The 20,361-nt window shown below is 37.5% G+C and overlaps 1 protein-coding gene across 1 annotated transcript in view; it reads left to right on the top strand.

The window, feature by feature from the left end:
- The first annotated feature begins 12,144 nt into the window (after nucleotides 1-12,144).
- The window catches only part of LOC121894696 (contactin-4), a 115,964-nt gene continuing 107,747 nt past the window's right edge, over nucleotides 12,145-20,361 (top strand). The window contains exon 1 of the mRNA XM_042407468.1: nucleotides 12,145-12,268. The gene's annotated coding sequence lies outside the window, so the exon portion shown is untranslated. The remainder of the gene's footprint in view (nucleotides 12,269-20,361) is intronic.

The following is a 20,361-nucleotide window of genomic DNA, read 5'->3' as shown; positions in this document are numbered from 1 at the left end:
TGTGTGGCAGGCAGAGTTAAACACAAGTAAGAACATACAGAAAAGCAACTTTTGAAACATACTACATTGGCAAATTAAAACACATATCATGAAAATAGAATTTAACAATTTCTAAAGCCATCCAAACTCAAATATTTGAATGGGCATGATACCTTTGCTACAAACTGATTCTCCACCACCAACATGTTGTAACCACAGGCTGTCTCCCGCCTGTGGCTACATTAATAGGTTGGGTTGGATGTACCGTGTAAGGCACTTTTGCCTGTCCCTGGGTTTAAGGCTTTGAAGAGGCCTGTATCACTTGAGAGAAGTGCTGGCCTCACAGTGTAGTACAGTGAGGTCTGCAGAGGAGCCTGTCAACACCTTCAGTATGATTACTGACCATTCTGGTGTACTGGGTTAGGTGTCCCTCTAGGCTGGTGATATATAGGCCTAGTGGGAATCAAGTGGGCACCTTCATCCATGTGTGTGTAAGGATTATTGCCTGTTTCAATGGCCATCTATTCTGGTAACATGCTGGTGTCTTGGTAAAGGGGTGTTAGTATCAGACTTTGCGCAGGCAGACCCTGGCACTCCTTGAATTTTGACTTTGTGGACTCAAGCTGGTGTTCTGCAGCCAAATTGGTGGGGCCCATCCTCATTGGCTGAGCATGTACTTGAGAATGACAGTGTGCTGCCCTGTATTCGGACAATGGTTAAGTCTATAGACTTATCTGTCACTGCAGTAATGCTGGTGTTGCCAGAGAGCCCAACACATAAATCAGCTGGCAGGGTCCAGCTGAACACAGTTTCACTGACAGTGATAGAACATATGTTTGGACTGATCATGGTCCGTAATCAGCCATCTGACAAATGAAGGTAGGTGATGTGAAAATGATTCAGTCTTAAAACCCCAGTCTGTCGTTGTTTATTACATTGATTTTTGGACTGACCTTCCACGGTATGGATGTGAAAGTGGTGCAGAGTAAATCAACAATCTAATTATAAAAATGGAAAAAATATGAACATTTTAACGTGGAATTATCTTATCTTTTTGTCTTGTCTTTTTGTGGCAGGGAACTGTACACAGAGATTATAGGACTTCATTGAGATTGCTGCTACCATTGGAGAAGCCAGTAACAGCTCAGACCAGAAAGCATGGTTTTGATGATTTGCAGAGGCACATGTGTCTATTTCTATTAAAACAGGGCTACATTTTGTTGAAAACTGCAGTTTACATATAACCACTATGTCAATGGCCTTTTTATGACTCTGGCAAGTTCTGCAGGATCTCCTGGACATATTTTTGGCAATAGGTTTGTTTATTTCTATCTACTCTAGAGTTTGCTACCTTTGTTTCCGTCATTAAAACCTACTTTGACCAGTATAGCACAAGACCTATTGACAATATTATTATCATTACAAAGAACATTTACACAGAAAAAAAATCTATTGTGGGCTGATTGCTAGGACACCCTCAATAAACGACTATTAGCCTAGAGTATAGAACACTGAAGTTCTCTAAGTTGTCAAAAGACTGACATCCATGTCATGTAGGAATCTGGCATAGTTCAGTCATTTTGCAACATCAATCTATAAAAATACCTGCCTGTTCTTACCACACTTCAACAGTTGTGGATACTGACATATTCTCCATTCCTGTTACAGTTAGCTGTTGCAATAACACAAAGAAATACAGGGGTACTTTTCAATACAGCTCACACCAATCGCACCAATCCTTCATTATGGCAAAAACACACGCAACCTGGAGAAAATTGGTCTGACACAGTCAGTCCTAGTGAGGCCCAGACCCAAGTCAATAAAGTTTTTAGATAGTAGATTCCCATCTAGCAAGACATTTTATATTAATGATTTTATTTCTGAACATGGTCTTAGCTTTTTATTTTAAACTGAAGCCTAGCTTACTTCAACCGCTTCTCAGTTCACTTCACTTCTTTTATACTCCAGTAGACTAGCAGTTTCACCTGCATTCAGTGTTCTTTTGGCAATTTTCTAACATTTGAATACTTATCAATGGTTGTCAAAGCACAACAGTCTGTACTCACTGTGATTGTCTATCGGCCCCCCAACATGAAAGCAACCTCTTATCTGAATTTTATGATTTTATGTTCATTGTTCTTACCATTCATGATAAAACCATTTTACTTGGTGATTTTAATTTTCATGTCAACAACCACACTGATTCGAGGGCTTTGGATTTCTTGGATCTTGTGGTTTGTCTCAAACTTGTTCAGCATGTACAGAGTGTCACCCACATTCATGGAAATACACTGGATTTAGTTATTACTAGGGGTATTGATGTTGACATTTTATCCATTGCCAAAGTCCCTGTTTCTGATCATTTCTGTATCTTTTTTAACACCACTCCTTCTACATCAAATGACTGTCTAGACACTGTTGTTGTCAGTGAAGTTACTGACAGATTTTCAAATCTGGTGAATACTTCCCTCCACCCACAACTGGCTTAGTTAATGACATTGTTGACAATTTTAATGATAAATTAAGATTGTCATTAGATAAAGTTACTCCTGCACAAATAAAAAAGGCAATTAATCCAAAATCAACTGCTGCAATTTTTCAACTGAAAGGAAATTGTTGAAAAGCTGAGAGATGATGTAGGAAAAGCAAACTATATGCAGTGTTTCCCCTAGGTTGACTGCTTTGGGATGGCGGGGGGGTTGGAGGCTGATCAAAAACTCGGAAGACACTCAGCAGCTGAGACTGACACTAAAATCAGATTAGCTGGTCCACCTTAAAGGTCAGTCCACTTTAAGTGAGCCTGGTCAGGTTAGGCTAATGCATTGTTGCTAACTTTGGGGTTAACCCCCTTCAATAGTCAAGTCTTTTCTTGGTCTTGAGAAGCTGCAGCATTTATTAACTGACAAACTGTTGCCTGTACTGTACATGTACTGCCAGATTGACAACTTACTGCTAACCTTTTCCTTTGCTCTGCTCACATTAACTTTTCTGCCACTCGCTCAACTACACACTCCCTACGCACACACATTACACAGTGCCCTATTCCTTAATGGAGCTATGCTACTATTATAACAGTGCCTTTCAGGTAGATGTCTTTTGAAGAATGAGGAGAGGTAGGATGACTTAAAACAGTTCCACGGTAAATTAGAGTGTTATCGTGCTCACACAGTGTGTGAGTGAAAATCATTAGTAGCCCACTGATTTTAATGAGCGTGTGGAATTTTAGCAGTGGCACTCATGATTTTGGGCAGAATGAATATAGGAGGAACACTGATATATTCACTTTGACATTTTTAAAGATGACATTATAATTTACAATAATGCAGTCAGGAAAGAAAGCCCATTTCTCAAATATTATTGGAGAAAATAAAAAAAAATCCCAAAGTGCTTTTCCACAGTTAACAGTCTCCTAAATCCATCACCTGCTCTCAGTCTTCATAACAACTCAACTCTTAAATGCAAAGAATTTGTTTGATTTTTAATGAAAAAAATAGTTTCTATTAGAGCCAGCATTGTAAATACAGACACACAAACTCCCTGGGATCTCCCTGCCCATGGAAAAATAATTAGCAGGATGAAGTCTTCCACTTGTGTTCTAGACACCATCCCAACCAAGCTGTTTAAATCCTGCTTCCATAGATTCTCCCAAGTAACAACAAGTATAATAAACCCCCCTCTTAATTTAGGCATCTTCCCCAAAGCTTTTAAGACTTCAATGATAAAACCTCTCCTCAAGAAATCCAATCTAGATTACTCAATCTACCATTTCTAATCTACCTTTCCTTGGTAAAGTTTTAGAGAAAATTGTTTTCAATCAACTACATCTTTATCTAACCAATAACAGCATTTTAGAAAAACTCCAATCTGGTTATTGAGCAATGCATAGCACAGAGACAACCCTACTGAAAGTTGTAAATGATTTGAGAATTATTGTCGATGCAAACAATGTGGTTGTCCTTCTTCTCTTAGACCTCAGTGCAGCATTCGAGACAATCAACCACAAAATTTTACTTCACAGACTTAAGATATGCGTGGGTTTCTCTGACCGTGTTTTAGCTTGGTTTCAGTCTTATTTAACTGGTAGACAGTATGTTTTTGTCAGCCTGGGTGCTTATTTATCAGAGACTCATGGTATTAAATATATTATTCCTCAGGGAAGCATTCTTGGCCCAATTTTGTTTTCGTTATATATGCTCCCACTTGGAAACATTATTGACTATCTATGTCAACCACCATTTTTATGCTGATAATACACAATTGTACATCTCTCTTTGGCCAAATGAGCCCAATGAACTGCATGCTCTCATTGACTGTCTCACTGACATTAATGTATGGATGGGTAAAACTTTTTAAAACTAAATGAGGAAAAAACTGAGATTCTTTTAGTAGGACCCAACGTAGCAAGAGAAAAACTGCACTCAATGCTTGGTGATCCTAACAAACAGATTAAAACACAAGTCACAAACTTGGGAGTGATTTTAGACTCTGATTTAAATTTGAATTCTCATTTTAACCAGGTCATGAAAACATCCTTTTTTTAGTTTAGGAATATTCACCAAAGTCAGACCTTTTTTAACTCAGAAAGATGCTGAAATGCTCATTCATGCTTTTATTACTACCCATCTGGACTATTGTAATTCTCATTTTAATGGATTACCAAATAAGTCTGTAAGAAAACTACAACTAGTTCATTATGATGTAGCAATTGACTTTAAGGTTCTTTTACTTTTTTATAAAGCTTAAAAGGCCATGCTCCTCACTACATCCGAGATTTTCTTTCATTTTATGTTTTCAGCCAGATCACTAAGGTCTTCCACCGCTTCGCTTTTAAATGTTCCTTCTGTGTCCCATAAAAGTAGCGGTGAGGCTGCCTTCTGTTTTTATGCCCTTAAACTGTGGAACACACTGTCTCTGGATATTGGAACAGCAAGCTCTCTCTGTGTTTTTGAAAGGAAATTAAAGACTTATCTCTTTAATCTGGCTTTTAATTTGCAGGTATGTTATAGCTTTAGTTTTTAGGTTTTAATCATCGGTATTGTTTTCTTTTTATCCCTGGTGTATATTTTATTTTATTGTCTTTTATTTATACATTTATTTTTAACATTTTATGTTTTATTGTTGTAATTTTTAGTCTTGCAATATTTTATTTATAGTTGTCTATTTTTTGTTTTTATTTTTTGTCTGTGTTGTTTTAATTGTGCTATGTGAAGCATTTTGGGCTGCATATTTGTATGAATGGTGCTATATAAATAAAGTTGAGATGAGTTGAGTTGAGTTGAGATGCAAATCAAAAGGGCAATTGATACTGCTGCATATCACAGCCCTCTCAGTAAAATATAGAATTCATTACAAAAATCAACATAACTATTAATGCACATTTAGAGCAGTAACATGCTGTCAGCTCAATTCGAGGCTATACAAAAATGTTTGAAGTCACAGACACTCAGGCACCTGTTGTCTTTAATGTAGACAAAGGAAAGGAGATCAGTCTGAGGGTCTATTGCTGTGCTTCAGAAGGACCACTTAGAGGAAATCTTCCTCTCCTAGTGTGCTTTTTCTCTTGCCCAGAGATGCCTCACTGATACTGTGGGGGTGGCAAGTCAGACAGGATAGCAGAGACACTGTCACAAGGATAGCTTTTCATAAAAAAAAAGATGCATTATCCATCACCTTTGAATCTGGAACAGTACATACTGCACATTCCCACAAAGGTGGGGACTGCATATTGTCCCCCTCCACTGGCTCGGTTCACATAAAACAAGATGTGAATATAAATGTACAGTATATAGCACTAGAAAATTTGAAAAAAAGTGTTTTTTATACTATATGAATATCAGTTTAATCAAAACATAAGCTATTGTTCTATGTGGCCAACAAAAGGTGAATTATTCATGTATGTTGCATTATTGCTTTGAACCCTCTGAAAACTACCCTATGAAACTTTTCTCCAATTAGCCCTAAATTCCATCCCATTCCATTCCAATTAGCCCCTTTTCCATTCAAAAAATAAATGAAAAATGATCAGTGCAGCCAAAATATTTGGGGAATATCAGATTCCTGGATACTTCATGAGGAATTTCAGATTCCTGGTCACAGATCATACCTCACCACTCCAGCAGACAGTATTGCTGTTGGTGCTCACTATGTCCCTTCAGTGGTCAGATAAAAGTGGGTCAAAAACCCATGTTTGCTCTCTTCCTTCACACACGAAGACCCCTCTCCCTAAAGAGACAATTAGAGGGAAAAACCTGTGTTGCCTCAGCAAGCAAATAAAATTTCAGGGATGTAATAAGACAGAAGTGTGACTTGAGGCAATAGCAGAAGCCACCACAGACACATTACCAAGTGGTTTTCTGATTAAAGCTGCAACAGCCATAACAGTATGACAAATGGTGGTGGGGTTTCATAGAATCAGAGTCATTATGTTCCAGTTGCACAGATGTTTATAGAAAAAGCATTCATGTGATCATCTTTAAATGTAGCTCCTGTATTTGGGGGAGATGGAGGAAAGGCGGGGAAGAGTTTCAAGTTAAAGTAAGTATGAGAAGGCTCTGTCTCCACGGGTTTCATCTGCCAGAAAAGGAAAGGCTCTCTTCTGGTCCCCTGTGAAGCAATTTGTTGAGGCAGCACATAAATTACACAGCCAGGCTTGGGTGTCACTTATTACAGACAGGTCAGGTCCTGATTGAAAGGTCTAGATATAAAAAGCATCTCTGATTTGTCTCTTTCCCCTGAAATGTTACTAACACCGAGTGGGAGGAAATTCTATGAATCATTATTAACAGCCACAGCGTGCAGGACTCTGTGGATGTGTGCACCTCATCGGTGACTTCAGCATGGAGTCCAGCAATAGCATGCCATACAAAAACTATAAACATATACATATATCTGCAAAATCTGGAATAGTCACAGAAAATTGTCTACTTGATGGGACACAACCTCAGTGACTGCTTTGCTGTATTTCAGCATTGTCTCCTAGAAATTACATTACAACTTATTTATTTCACCTAATACACTTTGAAGAAAATGTAATTGCTCCCAGTATTTTCTATTTTCAGTGGCAACATTTTTTCAGTTGAACAAAGTACATTATTGTACAGCATGTAAGTTGTAGGGAGTTCCTTTGGTGGGGTATGTGAAGTGAAGTGAGGTGGGGTAGATGGTGGGTGTATTAAACACTTTGATACCGGAGATTTGGCTTCATAAGTTTAGGCAACAAATGTGCCTTGGTTAAGACTGGGAAGGAAAGGTTGTGGTTTCAGTTAAATGTTAATAGAGTAAACACGTCCGGTTGTGTGTTTCACCTTTGACTTTTACAATGTTTAACAAAGACCACAGTCATTCCCTAAACTTATCCAACCCCTAACTGAGCGATTTGAGTGCTTAGACATAACCGATGACAATGTTAATCATGTTTCAGTAGCTGCGAGCGCATATTTAAGGAAGACTGATTAAATCTGATGTCAGTGAATGTTTTGCAGAACATACTGGGACTTGGCAGATACGTTCATCAAAGTGTTTCCTCACGTTGATGATAAAAACGTAATTCAGGAAGCATTACGTCTTTCAAATGTATTTACTCTTGAAAATTAGTAGTATATAATTTATTGGAGACAGTGTTGTGTATTTCAATGTAAATGTAAATCTTTTCACCACGACTAATCACTGTGGTTTTCAAACATACGTAAACATACATTTTCCTTTTTGTAATAAATTACTGGTTACTTATTACTCATTGAAAAAAGAATTACATTACTTTGCTAATTACTCTGATTTAGGATACATGGATAAAGATGGATGCAATAATTCATTGACAATACTTGCTTGACAGATTCCTGCGATTTTTCAATAAATGAGAAAATAACACAGATGTTCAACAAGGGACCACAAGCATGACACAAAGCAGCAGGACTTTTATACTTTATCATAAATTGAAATGACATAAATTATAATTATAAATCTGCTGCGAGGCATACACAGTGAGGGTGATAGGTGACTTTCCACTTCCTAAATATTACATCATCACATAATGGAATAATTTACATGTTGCATTGTACAATACTTCTTTGTAATGAAACAGTGAGAAAAATAAAAAGGCATGCGCTTGTATTGTGTTTCAAACATTAAAGCAGTTGAGAGCACAGGTCTTTGCCCTTCATGTTTTCAATTTAACCTCTGTTGAATGAATGTGATTATGTAAATGACAATACAACATCAAAAGGCATCTGTCTCATTTTCTCTTTACAGTCAATCGATGAGATTTCGTTTAAATTCAGGACCAAACCCTCCTCCATATCAAAACAACAGCCCACTCAACAACAAGATAGGTCTTTGTTTCGAGTATAATAGGTCTCTGCCACTGCTGTAAGAAAAGCTGACTTCTGTCTTTACACACCTAAGCATTATTGCAGTAATTTGGTTGCCATTACAACAGTCGCAGCTGCAGAGCAAGTGACCCTGGAGCCCCCAGAGTTTTCAGTTTTTTGCTCAATGGCACCGGAATCAGAAACCTATGTAACATCTAACAGCTGGTTCGCCAAATTATGTTTACTCCATCGGAATGATTAATTTGATCAGGCAGTAACAGTGATGTTTTAACTAATGTGGCAGAAAATAACTGCATTGAGATGCCTAAAAGTGAGTCTCAGTCCTCCAACAAGAGAAATATGGTGCAATTTGTAGTGTGAGAACATAATCAGTCAAACTATAAAACAACGCTGGCTCCTAAAAGTAAAAATGACTAAATGGTTTTGCCAAGTACAAGCACAGAGGAAATGTATGTGTGGACTATGTTCCATGTTAGTTCAGAAAATGCTACATACAAAGCTCAGAATTTTGACAGTGAAGACCAGAGTTCACATCTTGTGGTTGGTTTAGACTACAAAAACAGTTTTAAGTGTAGGGAAAGAACACATTGCACAACTCCTCTCCAGAACACCATCTTCTATTAACCTCAACAAAGGATTTTGGCTATCTCGCCTTCATCAGGGTCTGAGGCTATTTCCAGTTTCCTTAAATACAGACCATTGATCAGCCATGTGACCTATAGATCACCATAGATACCAAGAATACAAAGCAACATAGTATTTACTTATTTTATTTTTAGAAAAATAAATGGCCATAAATACAAAACATACTATATTACAACCAACTTCTCAGAATACAGTCTTTTTACTTAACCCATCAATGAGTTAAACTGAATATCCATTTTGTAATACAAGGCAACAAATTCTGCATTTTTTTAAATCTAATTTCTTTAAACATGGCATACTGAAGTCTCTTTCATCTCTAAATATTCAAAGACAACCATAACTAATTACAAAGTCAATCTGCAGTTGACCTTAATACATCCATCACTTTAAGTGAGCATGCTGAATTTCACTGAACAGTGGCCACTATGGCCAAAAGTAACAATTACAAGATAAATGGAAAATGCTAAAACATATAAAATATAATAATACCATAACAATAGCCCAAGTAGAATAATGTTGATGTTACAATAATATATATGTAACATTTGCTGACATTAGCTAACATAAGTTATTCGTCACACCAGCCCACATATCCCCTGACTGTTTCTAAAACAAAGTTATATAAACTAGATTTTTTTTTTCCTCTCCCATTGTCACCCAAATCTCTAATCTGGTACTTGACATTTTACCAAAACACTATCCAATAAACAACTTACTTCTGTTTACCTTTATTGTGACCTGGTGAAAATTAACTTCTCGGTGTAAGAAATCCTACTGTTTCTCCCAGCTTTCCTTACATGACAGCAAGAAATTCAACCTACTTCATTGGAAACAATAACTGACAGGCAATGACAAACATTGAGTTTAAAAGTCACAGTCTCACCCAAATGATTGAAACCATCTAATATTACTGAGCTCTGCAACACTTGCCCAGGTTGTTCAATATCAGGAAGTTCATAATGTAACACTTGGTGTCCCACTGGATTAGGCAGTAATTACATGAAATGAATACTTTAATTATGTAGACGCTTCTGATAACTGCATATTTGCCCTTGGTGTAGTTTGTATTCCTGGATCCTAAGCACATTCTCCACAGATCATGAAACTGAAATCTACCCTCGCCACTTCCTTTCTATTTTGGGGGGGCTGGAATTTCACAAGGGAGTTGACTATATTGATAATGATGTGCATACTGCAGGCATACCTTCCTCTGGGATTTGTCCTTACATGAATGGCCCCTGGAGTTATTATCTGTAACGATAATGACTTCTCTCTCTTTCTGCTGCTTTACTGGCCAAGGTCCTCAGAATGAGGCCACAAACCAAATTCCTGCTCTCTATTGTGTGGACAAAGAGAAAGCCCACATCTAAGGTTTTTATCATTAATTCCTTCTTTAACTGATCATACTGGCACTAATAGAATCTGCCTAATGCATCACAAAGTGCAGATTTTGATAGGACTGCTATATGCTCAGTAAGAAGACACTCTTATTGGCATATTATTTGTGCAGAAAGATATTTTGGAACATGAAACTTACCAAACCAAGAAGTGCTTGGTCACTACGAGCTGGAATGACAACAGAAAAGGAGAAACAACTCTTAAGCTATGCAGTTCTTTTACTTGAATCTGTTACAGAAAGAGCTTAATTTTAGCAGTTGTTTACCATTCAGAGCTCATATTTTTAATGTTCACACAGGGCTTCAAGGGCATCTTTTTCTTTTTCAGTTCTGGTACATTTTTAATTATCTTGAGTGCTTTTAATTTACTTTCTTTTATCTTTGTTAAAACGGTGGTGGTCTTTGTTTTTTTCTTCGTCAGAAAATATTTTCTTTCCCAGATTTCAATTAAAAATAGGTTAAAGTCAAAGTCATTACCTTGGTAAAATAGAGAAGTACAAATACATTTCATCAAAAGGGCAGGAAACTCTGAAAGAGGTGACACCAGTGGATGAGCTGCAGCAACCTCATTTTGTTTTTGACCTGACGAGAAGGATTTTCAGACACAGTATGATAAAAGATTTATTTGAATAAAAGAAAGAAGGGTTGGAGTGTTTCTTAAGTGATGGTTGATTTTTGATGTTAACCCTTACATGCATAAATGGTAACATAACATTTTTTTTTTGTTGCAATTTTCTTTGTAACAGAAATATTTCAGCATTTCATATTCTAGTTACTCCAAAAATATACCAAAAATCTTATATTTTAAATCAATCCATTCAAACTTTTTATATGCCTCTATTACTTTTGAAGATTTTTTTTGTTTTGAAAGAATGTATTTTTTATTATTATTACCCAAATTTTCTATTGGCATTGTAGATCAAAACGATCCATGTGCATTTCCTATTGAGGGATCTTTCCTCTTTATTAGGCACTTATTTCAGTTATATAAACAATTTAGAGTGAAACAGCCATCAATTTAGTGATATCATTTTTTTAGGTAAAAAAAACAATAGGCAACCCTTAAGCTGGATGTATCAAATGTAAATGTGTCTTGGTGTGTAAAATCAAGCGATGAATAGTGAGCTAAAATGTGTTTTATATAACATTTACATTTTGATTACAATTCTGTGAAAGAATTTCTGCTATTGTAATGAAATTACCATACTTTATCACAAGCCAACATTGACTTTCTAGCATTGCTGTAGTTGTGTTGCCTAGTTTATATAGCTAAGTAGCAAGATTGCAAGTACAAGTGTAGTACAACACATACTATAAACATGAAATAATGCTGTTGTGGCATTCAATGAAATATGTTGAACAAAATATATGAATATGACATATATTTATACCACTTTAGGTCATTTTTGAGCAACTTATAGAAGAGTTTTTGAATGACCTGTTCATAAGAGTGTAAATGGGTTAAAAAGGAACCTGAGTGGAAGCTCCTCAACATCATCACCTGTCAGACCCACGTGTTGAAGGCATGTGATTCATGTACTGCTGTCTATGTTTTATGACTTGCAGAATATCTCTGATCCACATTTTACTCTAAAAAAAAAAAAGGAGAAAGATTGCAAACTGCAGAACGTTGCCTCCATAAAGCACACAGGCCAGATGTTACAGCCTACACGCATGAAGAATGAATCTTAAATTAGATGCCAATGAGGAGGAAACAGTTGGAAATAGTTTGATATAAGGGGGGAGTGGTCTGAATCTCGCTGTCCTTTATTGGCGTGGATAAAGACAGACGCACTTTGAGTTCACAGCTGGGACGTCTAGCGGTCCTTTCATCAACAGTAAAGGCTCTGTGGCTCGGCGCTCTGCCCGACATCTTCTATCCTCTCTCCTGCTTTCTGTCGTGTCTCCTCTCCTGAACAGGTAAGGCATCTATCAAAGTTATTGTGCCACGCAATAGTGTGCTTTCTTTGTACAGTTCAGTGTGTGTATCGTGCCTGCCCGCCGGCACGTTGCAGCGCTCAGATAATTCACTGCCATGCGTTTGCACAGGTACCGTGTAAAGTGCACAGTGTGAGATGATCCCCCTTGATGCGCTATATACTTCCATATAGCCCGTTTTTGTGTATTTTCAAGAAAGTTAAGACTACAGTGTCACTACAGGAGAGAGACATCGTGATCCTTTGCGCATTCCACCAGGCTGCAGCGCACAGTTAAAGAGGGATGTTGCATTTTTGGTAGCCCACGCTGTGGAGAGAGATAACCGTTACTGTAACCGTTAATGTAAGAAAGAATCAATTTGCAGGATGCTCTTAAGTGCAGCAAGGTGTGCACGTAATTTGTGTGGATGGCGTGCGCCCTCCCTGTCTCTCCACATTCCATCACTATTTAGATGCTACACGGTTGAAGCGCAAGAGACACCTGCAGCGAGAACAGAGAGGTTAACGGAGGCATTCTCAAAGTGATGTTTCCTTGTATTTCTTGTGTTATTCTCATGTGTTCTTATGGGAAATATATGAAAGAAAACAACGATTTTTTTCATTACATTACAGTACATTCATTTGGAATCAACATAGCTTATAAGACAAATTAATTATAGGATACTCAAAATATAATTAGAAATGTGTTTGTGATAAAGACCTTGATAATAAGTGCTTTCATAGCTTATCCCTACAAGGTGACAGAATCGTGCCCACCTCCAGTTTTTCATCTAGTGACTCTATGTGTGTGTGTGTGTGTGTGTGTGTGTGTGTCCTGGAGGTGCTTGCAGTATGATGTTTATCTCGTATTTGAAGTGCTTTACCCACATAGTTACCACACATCTTACTTCAGATGTCTTGAGCTATTCATGTTACTTTGATTATGTGTTTGTGCTAATATACACAGGTCATTAAGATGAATATGTACCCCCCCATACCTCCACACACACTCACTCACCCCTTTCCCACCCAGGATGGTACTACTGCATAATAAATATGCCATTAGCCATTTTCATTCAAATGCACCCTTCCTCAAATTGTATTCAATGATCACACTCCTCTGTCACTTAGTCCAGTGAAATGATGATTAATATGCTACTTTGTGGCTTAATTTCTAAGCACTGACTTAATAAACCTGCCACGTTCATGTAGCCCTGTCGATTACTCTCAGGAGGGTCATCTAGATAATACACACGGGCCCCTTCACATCCTCATATTCACATAATGACAGAGTTAGACAGACTTTGGCCACCGGGTTTTTCTTTCAATCAAAAATTGGAGACATTGCAGTTAATAAAGAATTCACTTCAGGAATAACACAAGAGTATACAGCACGTTTACTCTTGTTCCACCAGGATTGCAATGTAGTCTGCATAAAATGCAGCTGATACACCAGCGTTAAGTTCAGTCTCTGCAACTATAAACATTCTCAGTGCTTGCAAAATGATCACGTACACAGTGTTTCCCTAATCTGGCGCCAGAAACCTCCAGGTGGGCTTCAGGCAGTGTTGCCACATTGGGCTTCTTTTTCATTTACTTGGGTGGGTAAAAATAGTTTTGGGTGAGTTGTGATAATTTGGGCTACATTTGGTACCATTTGGGTGGTTTCCACAAACAAAAAGTTTGTCTATATTCCAATAAAGCGGTCCCTCCTCTCATCCAAGTAGACTGATACTGACAGTACAGTTCAGTAGGCTCATGCCACATTTATTTCATATCAGAATTATCATAATTATGAGTTTACAACTTCCGTATAAGCATTCTAATAGCTTCTATCAGTGTTCACCTCAACATCCAAGTCGCAATATTGATAGTCAGATTTTGCTTAAAGCTCCAATATGACTTGGCACTTAATAATATGGATGCGCCTGAAAACCAAAAACACACATTCCGCACACATCAGCCAAAGACCAATGTTCAATATAATCAAATCAATTTATTGTTTAATGTAACATTTTCTAAAATCTACAGAAGACAAAAACAGTTAAAACAGAAGACTGGAGGTGATAGGATATATAAATATACAACACACCAATAAGTTGTATAAAAATGGCAAATTTGAAAGATTTTAATAATGTGATGTTACACTAATATTCAAGTTCTGTTGTTCAGTGTGTTGCATAATGTGTTAAGGAGGATAAAGTAAAGGCATCCTGTACATGTTAAGTGCATTTCTTCACATTTAAGAGCAGAAACCTTGTTTTCTGGGTTATCACCTCATGTTGCCTGGGTTCTCTGGGTTTTTGCTCAACAGCAGCAGTCTGAGCAGGTAGGTAGCAGAGGCTGAAGGCTAATCTTCACAGGGGTGATAGAGATAACAGTGATGTATGGAGCGGATGGGGTGGTTTAACACCCAGAGCTGACTGTTGTCTTGCGGGGTCAGGTCTGTGATACTTAGTACTGCTTCAGCCAGCTCCTCTCCTGCCTGGGATTTGGCAGTCTTAATAGCTGCAGGTGGATACAAGCAGAGGCGGCCGCTGTATTCACAGCGGCAGATGCCTTGATGAATGCTGTGTTGCTGCTCAGGCATCTGTCAGTCGCTTCTGCTCTCCAAGTGAAATACTTCCTTGGCCACCAGCCAGACAGGCAGCCAGTGGATATTGTGACATGGTTATGTTGCATTTTACTGTTAGGTTTCACAGTAAAAGTGATGGCTGTGTTATTCCTTAAAGAGAAGCTTCAGTTGAAAATTGTCCTAAGGCATTTTCACACCTATAGTTTGTTTGCTCTGGTCTGAATCAGTTGATGAGTTGGTGTACTTGGTGCGTTTTCCCCTTGGTTCGGTTTCTTTTCACATGGAGAAAACTCTAAGCGAGCCAAAATGCAGTGCCACAAGCAGGTGAGAACGTTCACTTCACTCATTGGTCAGATGTGTCAGGGCAGGAGCAAGAGCGTAAACACAGGAAGAAGGTCCAGAAGGAGGTCCACTGGCCAAATACAATATACAACGATGAGCTAGTCCATGTCCGACCTGGATTAATTCTCCGGCTAGTTGCTTGATCACCTGAGGGTGATAACGGTATTCACACCTGCCCAAACAAATTGCGCCAAGGGGAAAAACAAGTTCGATTTAACCAGACTAAAAAGTGCAGGTGTGAAAACACCCTTAGTGGCATTACTGCACCTCTACATTGGTGTGAAGTAATTACTGTACATAACGGGCTTGTAAATATGGAATTTGTGATCTTGCATGTGTGTGAAAAGCATTTGCAGTGTGAGTGTTCAAATTCCCCACACACTAGGCCCTCTGCAATATGGTTAAATTGAATATCTCAATATTATTAAATCTGCACTAACCAATATTTTTATATTAACAGTGGTTAAAATAGCTATAGCTATAACTGTGTAAAATGAATGGCGTTGCTCGTAGTAACTGACACAAAGTGAATTATCAATGCAGTTCCCATCAGCTACAGTGCTCTATAGCATCTTTTAGCTAATTGTTTGTTGATTTTGCCTTTTTAAGGTTTTTTGTTTGGTTCAGTCTTACTGTTCTTTCCAAACCCAATTACCAGTGTTTTCAGAGAAAAAGTACTGATAAACCCACTGCACGCTACCTGCCTAACAACAAAGATATTTTTCTCAAGAGTTTGTGGAGACCAAAACAGAGCTACAAGGAGAATGAATATTGGACATTCAGTCATCAGGTGGACACAACACAACTCCATGGTGCTAATGTTCACTGGGTGTTTATAAAAGCAAGTCTTTGTGAGCATGTTTGCTGTATTAACTCTATAATATATGTCCATCTTGTGTTTACAGCTGGTTCTGCTGTCTAAATGTCCAAATGGCCAAATAAATTCAAATGATGCAGCTTTAAAAATATTTATCTGATACAAGTATATTATTCAAATATGGCAAATGAATGCACATTCAGATGTAAAATAATAAGTCTGATGTCCATTGTAGTTAACTGTTCCATTATTAAGTATTACATCAGACCTGACTCATACATATGTACAATTAAGCCATTAATGACTGATTTAGTTTTTTAGCTTTAATTATAAAATTCGTCCACAGAACTGTGTAAAATAATAATATGATATTAATATACAGTATCATCACAACACGATGGATGTCAATGACATCAATTGTTGCACTGGCCCCATACACACTGATTTTGAAATATGTCAGTCTATATAATTATTTCCTGACACTTAATTAAATTTGGTATCGGCAATCTCCTCCCAATAGTAATGCACTATTGTTTTTTTAGTATTGCTTTGTGAGTGAGCTCATGTCTAATATTTTGAAAAATCTGAAGCTTTTTGTTCATTATGTCTTATCATTTTGTAGCAGCATCGCATTTTGTCCGTGGCACACTGTAGCTTGAAGGAAGGACTGGTCAGAGAGATATCGATCAAGTGTGACCAGATCCCATCTGAGGGGCCCCTCAGGCTCTTGATCAAAAGTAATTTTTCTTTATTAAAAATAACCTTTTAGCCATGAAGGGTCTAGTCACTTAATGAGAAAATCTACACCAAATACAAAAATGTCTTAGGTTACCATTTAATTTGATTGTTGTCAGTTTAAGATGAGTCCAGACAGTAAGTGTGATTATTGCCGTGTGATTATTAATGATTGGTTGGCATCTATCCACAGGCAGTCCAATCTGTTAAAAAGTGTTGAGCCATTTTAGAAAATCTACAACTAAAATTTTAGAAATCTACTAATTTGATAGATAAGAATTAAAATGTCACCAGCAAAACACTGGATGGATGAATCAAAATCAAATCAAATCAGAATGCAATATTTCGTGAGTTGCAACATTAACATTTACGTTGCTGCTCACATTTGATCATTTGATCTTAATTTGATGCTATAGAGGCTTCTCACAAAAATATTTTTCCTCTGAAAAATTTAACATTGTTTAATATTTTACACCTTGTCTAATAGGCTAATTTTTTAATATGGTAACTATCATTATAAATTTGGGTGACACTCTTGTTCACCTTTACTGTATTGAAGATACTTCTCAGTCAATCATTTCATTGTTGTATCTATAAATTGTCAGAAAATAGTAAAAAAAAAAAAAGCCCAGTCAAAGATAATGTCTTCAAAAGTCCTGTTTTGTCTGATGAACAGTCCAAAACACAAAAATATTCACCTTACAATGATATCACATAAAGAAAAATAGCAAATCCTTATTTTTAAGAAGCTGGAATTAGAAAGTATTTGGCTGTTGTGCCTGAAAAGTGGCAAAAACAATTAATTGATTATCAAAATAGTTGCAGATTACTTTTCTGTCACTCCTCTAATGCATTCATTTATTTCATTTTATTTTATACCCATGCCTACTTTAAATAGCCTGTTCAGCTAATAAATATATTAATTTGTTCAAACATATTTATTTACCAAAACACATTCATTAGTCTGTAATTCAGCGGAGAGACTGTTTGACTTGATTATACAAATAATGTTTCAGAAGCTTTTAGCCTGACAAGCATTTAATTCTGAGAAAATAGTCAATAATTGCAACTGCAAGGTATAAAGATATTACATGATCTCACAAAATCTCAGGTATTGGTATCAGTACTGGCTTTCAAAAACCTACCTAAACTCTATTAATCCAGGCCACAGTAGTCAGGAGAGATTCCCAGAGAGACTGAAAGGTGCATGTGGTCGGGTTTGCAGGAGGCCAGGTAAGCAGGACAGAGTGGTGACCTTCACTCTCTGATAGAGACTGACAGAAGCTTGATGGAGGCTGTGCAGCCAGAATCATGTTGAATTATTTCTGACATGAAGCTGCAAGAAACCTTAAAGCCAGGGAATAGCAGTTTGCACCACAGTCCTGGAGTTAATGAATGAACCTGACCAACAGCCATCTTAAATTTTGTATAGAAACAAATCATTTACTCAGTTGATTGATACCAAAACTCTACTTGCCAGCTGTTGAGTCCAGCATTAGTATATTGCTAAGTCAACTTGTGCAGTGCAACACGTAAACTGTTCACATGTTGGTTTGATTTGTTTTGATTTGTAATTTGCTTTTCTCAGCAGAGTTGTTACCTGTGTGTCATCTGCCTTTGTCTAATGCTCCCTGGCAGAAGAAGCCCAGCTTATGAATAAATCAGAGCCCTCACTTTCACTGCTTTGAAGGATAGCAAATGGAATTACCATGTACTGTACCATACCAAACTGGGAGCTACTTTCATCTTTTTTTGCCCCCTCTCCTGCCAGAAAATCCAACTGCAGTAAAGTGCTGTCTATACATTTCATCGGTAAATTTATACACAATTTCATGAATAATTCCTGCTGCTGTTGTTGTTTTCCACAACAATAGTTTTTACAATCAATTATTCATATAAACCTGGCTGTGAACCCATCAGTTATGGTATCAGGATTTTGCACAAATAGACTTTAATTGCTTATCTCTTATGTAAGACAGCCACCTTCACTCAGTGGTCAGTCACCCTAATCTTCTTAGCCATGCACCATATTTGTCTTTGGAAAGCAGCAGATTATTTTTCTGTCAGATATTTCCCAAGAAATATATCATCTGTCAGGAGGGTGATTTTTTGATTAATGTTTGTCAGGAAGCAGATTGTAACTGTAACAGTTGTGCTTGTTTGTGTAGATATATTTAAACCTCTGTACTAGTTCCAATATTCCAGATTTAGATTTCCATAGTAATATCTAAGTATACAGCTACAGCCCTGCACAGGATTACCAAAGAATATTGAAAGTAAACAACTGCCTGTTCACAACATACTTTTAGAGAAAGAAGTTCTATCTGTTTCCACAGTTTAAATAAAGGAACAGATACTCTATATCTACTGAAACCACCAACATGCCAAAGTGAAGTTTGGAAATGTACAAACAGGCTTTCCAGTTAGACTGAGGTGTGAGGGACAGATGACTGAGGATAATACCTCAGAAAGAAGATGAGAGCCAAGCTTAGTTTCCTCCAATAAATCCTCTGTTGCACCAGCATCACTAACACATTAGCGGAGGGGCACGTTTTTAAAAACAGATTCCGCTTGAAGTCGAGCAACACCTGCACAAGACTGATAGAAAGCCTGTTATATGAACCTGTCACACAGACACTTTGCAATCTCTTCAACAGATAATATTCATAACTGGTGGAATATCAGCTCATCATTAGAATGGAAATCCAAAAAATGTGTTTTTGGGGAATAATTTGTCCTCTTAAGTCGTCAAAAGCACATTTTATAAGTTGAGTGATGTATGGATTTTTGGAAGGTAGAAGACTAAAAAAATATTGGTTAGTCAGATAAAACCTTGACTTGCATAAAGTGTTAGTTTATTCCAGCTGTGCACATATTGGACTTACTGTAGAATGGTTTGCACTCTTCAGGCGCTTTTGGACCAGAGGAACTTTTTTATAGTTCTAAGAACTATTGGAGGAACCACCCCCTTTTTAATGTGTCCGCACTGCAGGAACTGGGAATGGTCATAGTTCTTAGAAAGCTGCTTTTTAGCTCATACTTCAGGGTAGGTACTCTCCAAGCACAAGAGGAACCTTGACTGACATAAGTGTACGGTGATTGGTCCAGACGTAAGTGTACGTTCACTGGTCAAACACATGAACCGATGTGGCACTGGCAACCACCATTTTTAAAACTGAAACCCACGACACACAACAAACACACAGCTCCGATCATGGTGTCCTCCATCTTGTTGTTGTTGTATCTAGCACAGAAGTTACGTTGCTATACCAAAAGCCAGCCAGGCTTACGACACTTAAGTGTTCCTATTGGTGGTGCAGATGCAAACAGAAAAAAAAGCTTCTGAAGGTATGTAGTTCTCCGGGGAGCTCCCCAGTGGGTAGTTCTTCTCAGGGAGTCCCCAGAACTTGTTTGGCCCAAAAGTGCCTTTCAGAGCAGTTTTGTTCCTTAGAGCAATGTATGGATTTTACTATCTGGGATAGGAAGCTTCTGTGCGTCATGGGAGTGTATATTTAATGTAATTTTCTTGCCAATATATGCAGTAATAGTTACCCATACAGAAGGTGATTCTAACTTTATTTACAGAAACCATTTGACTTCACAACAGCAGCTATAAGACACTGTTGGA

The sequence above is a fragment of the Thunnus maccoyii genome, chromosome 3, assembly GCF_910596095.1.
Source record: "Thunnus maccoyii chromosome 3, fThuMac1.1, whole genome shotgun sequence".
Lineage (NCBI taxonomy): Eukaryota > Metazoa > Chordata > Actinopteri > Scombriformes > Scombridae > Thunnus > Thunnus maccoyii.
Note: the sequence above shows the minus strand (reverse complement) of the source record. Positions and strands in the feature narration are given on the sequence as shown.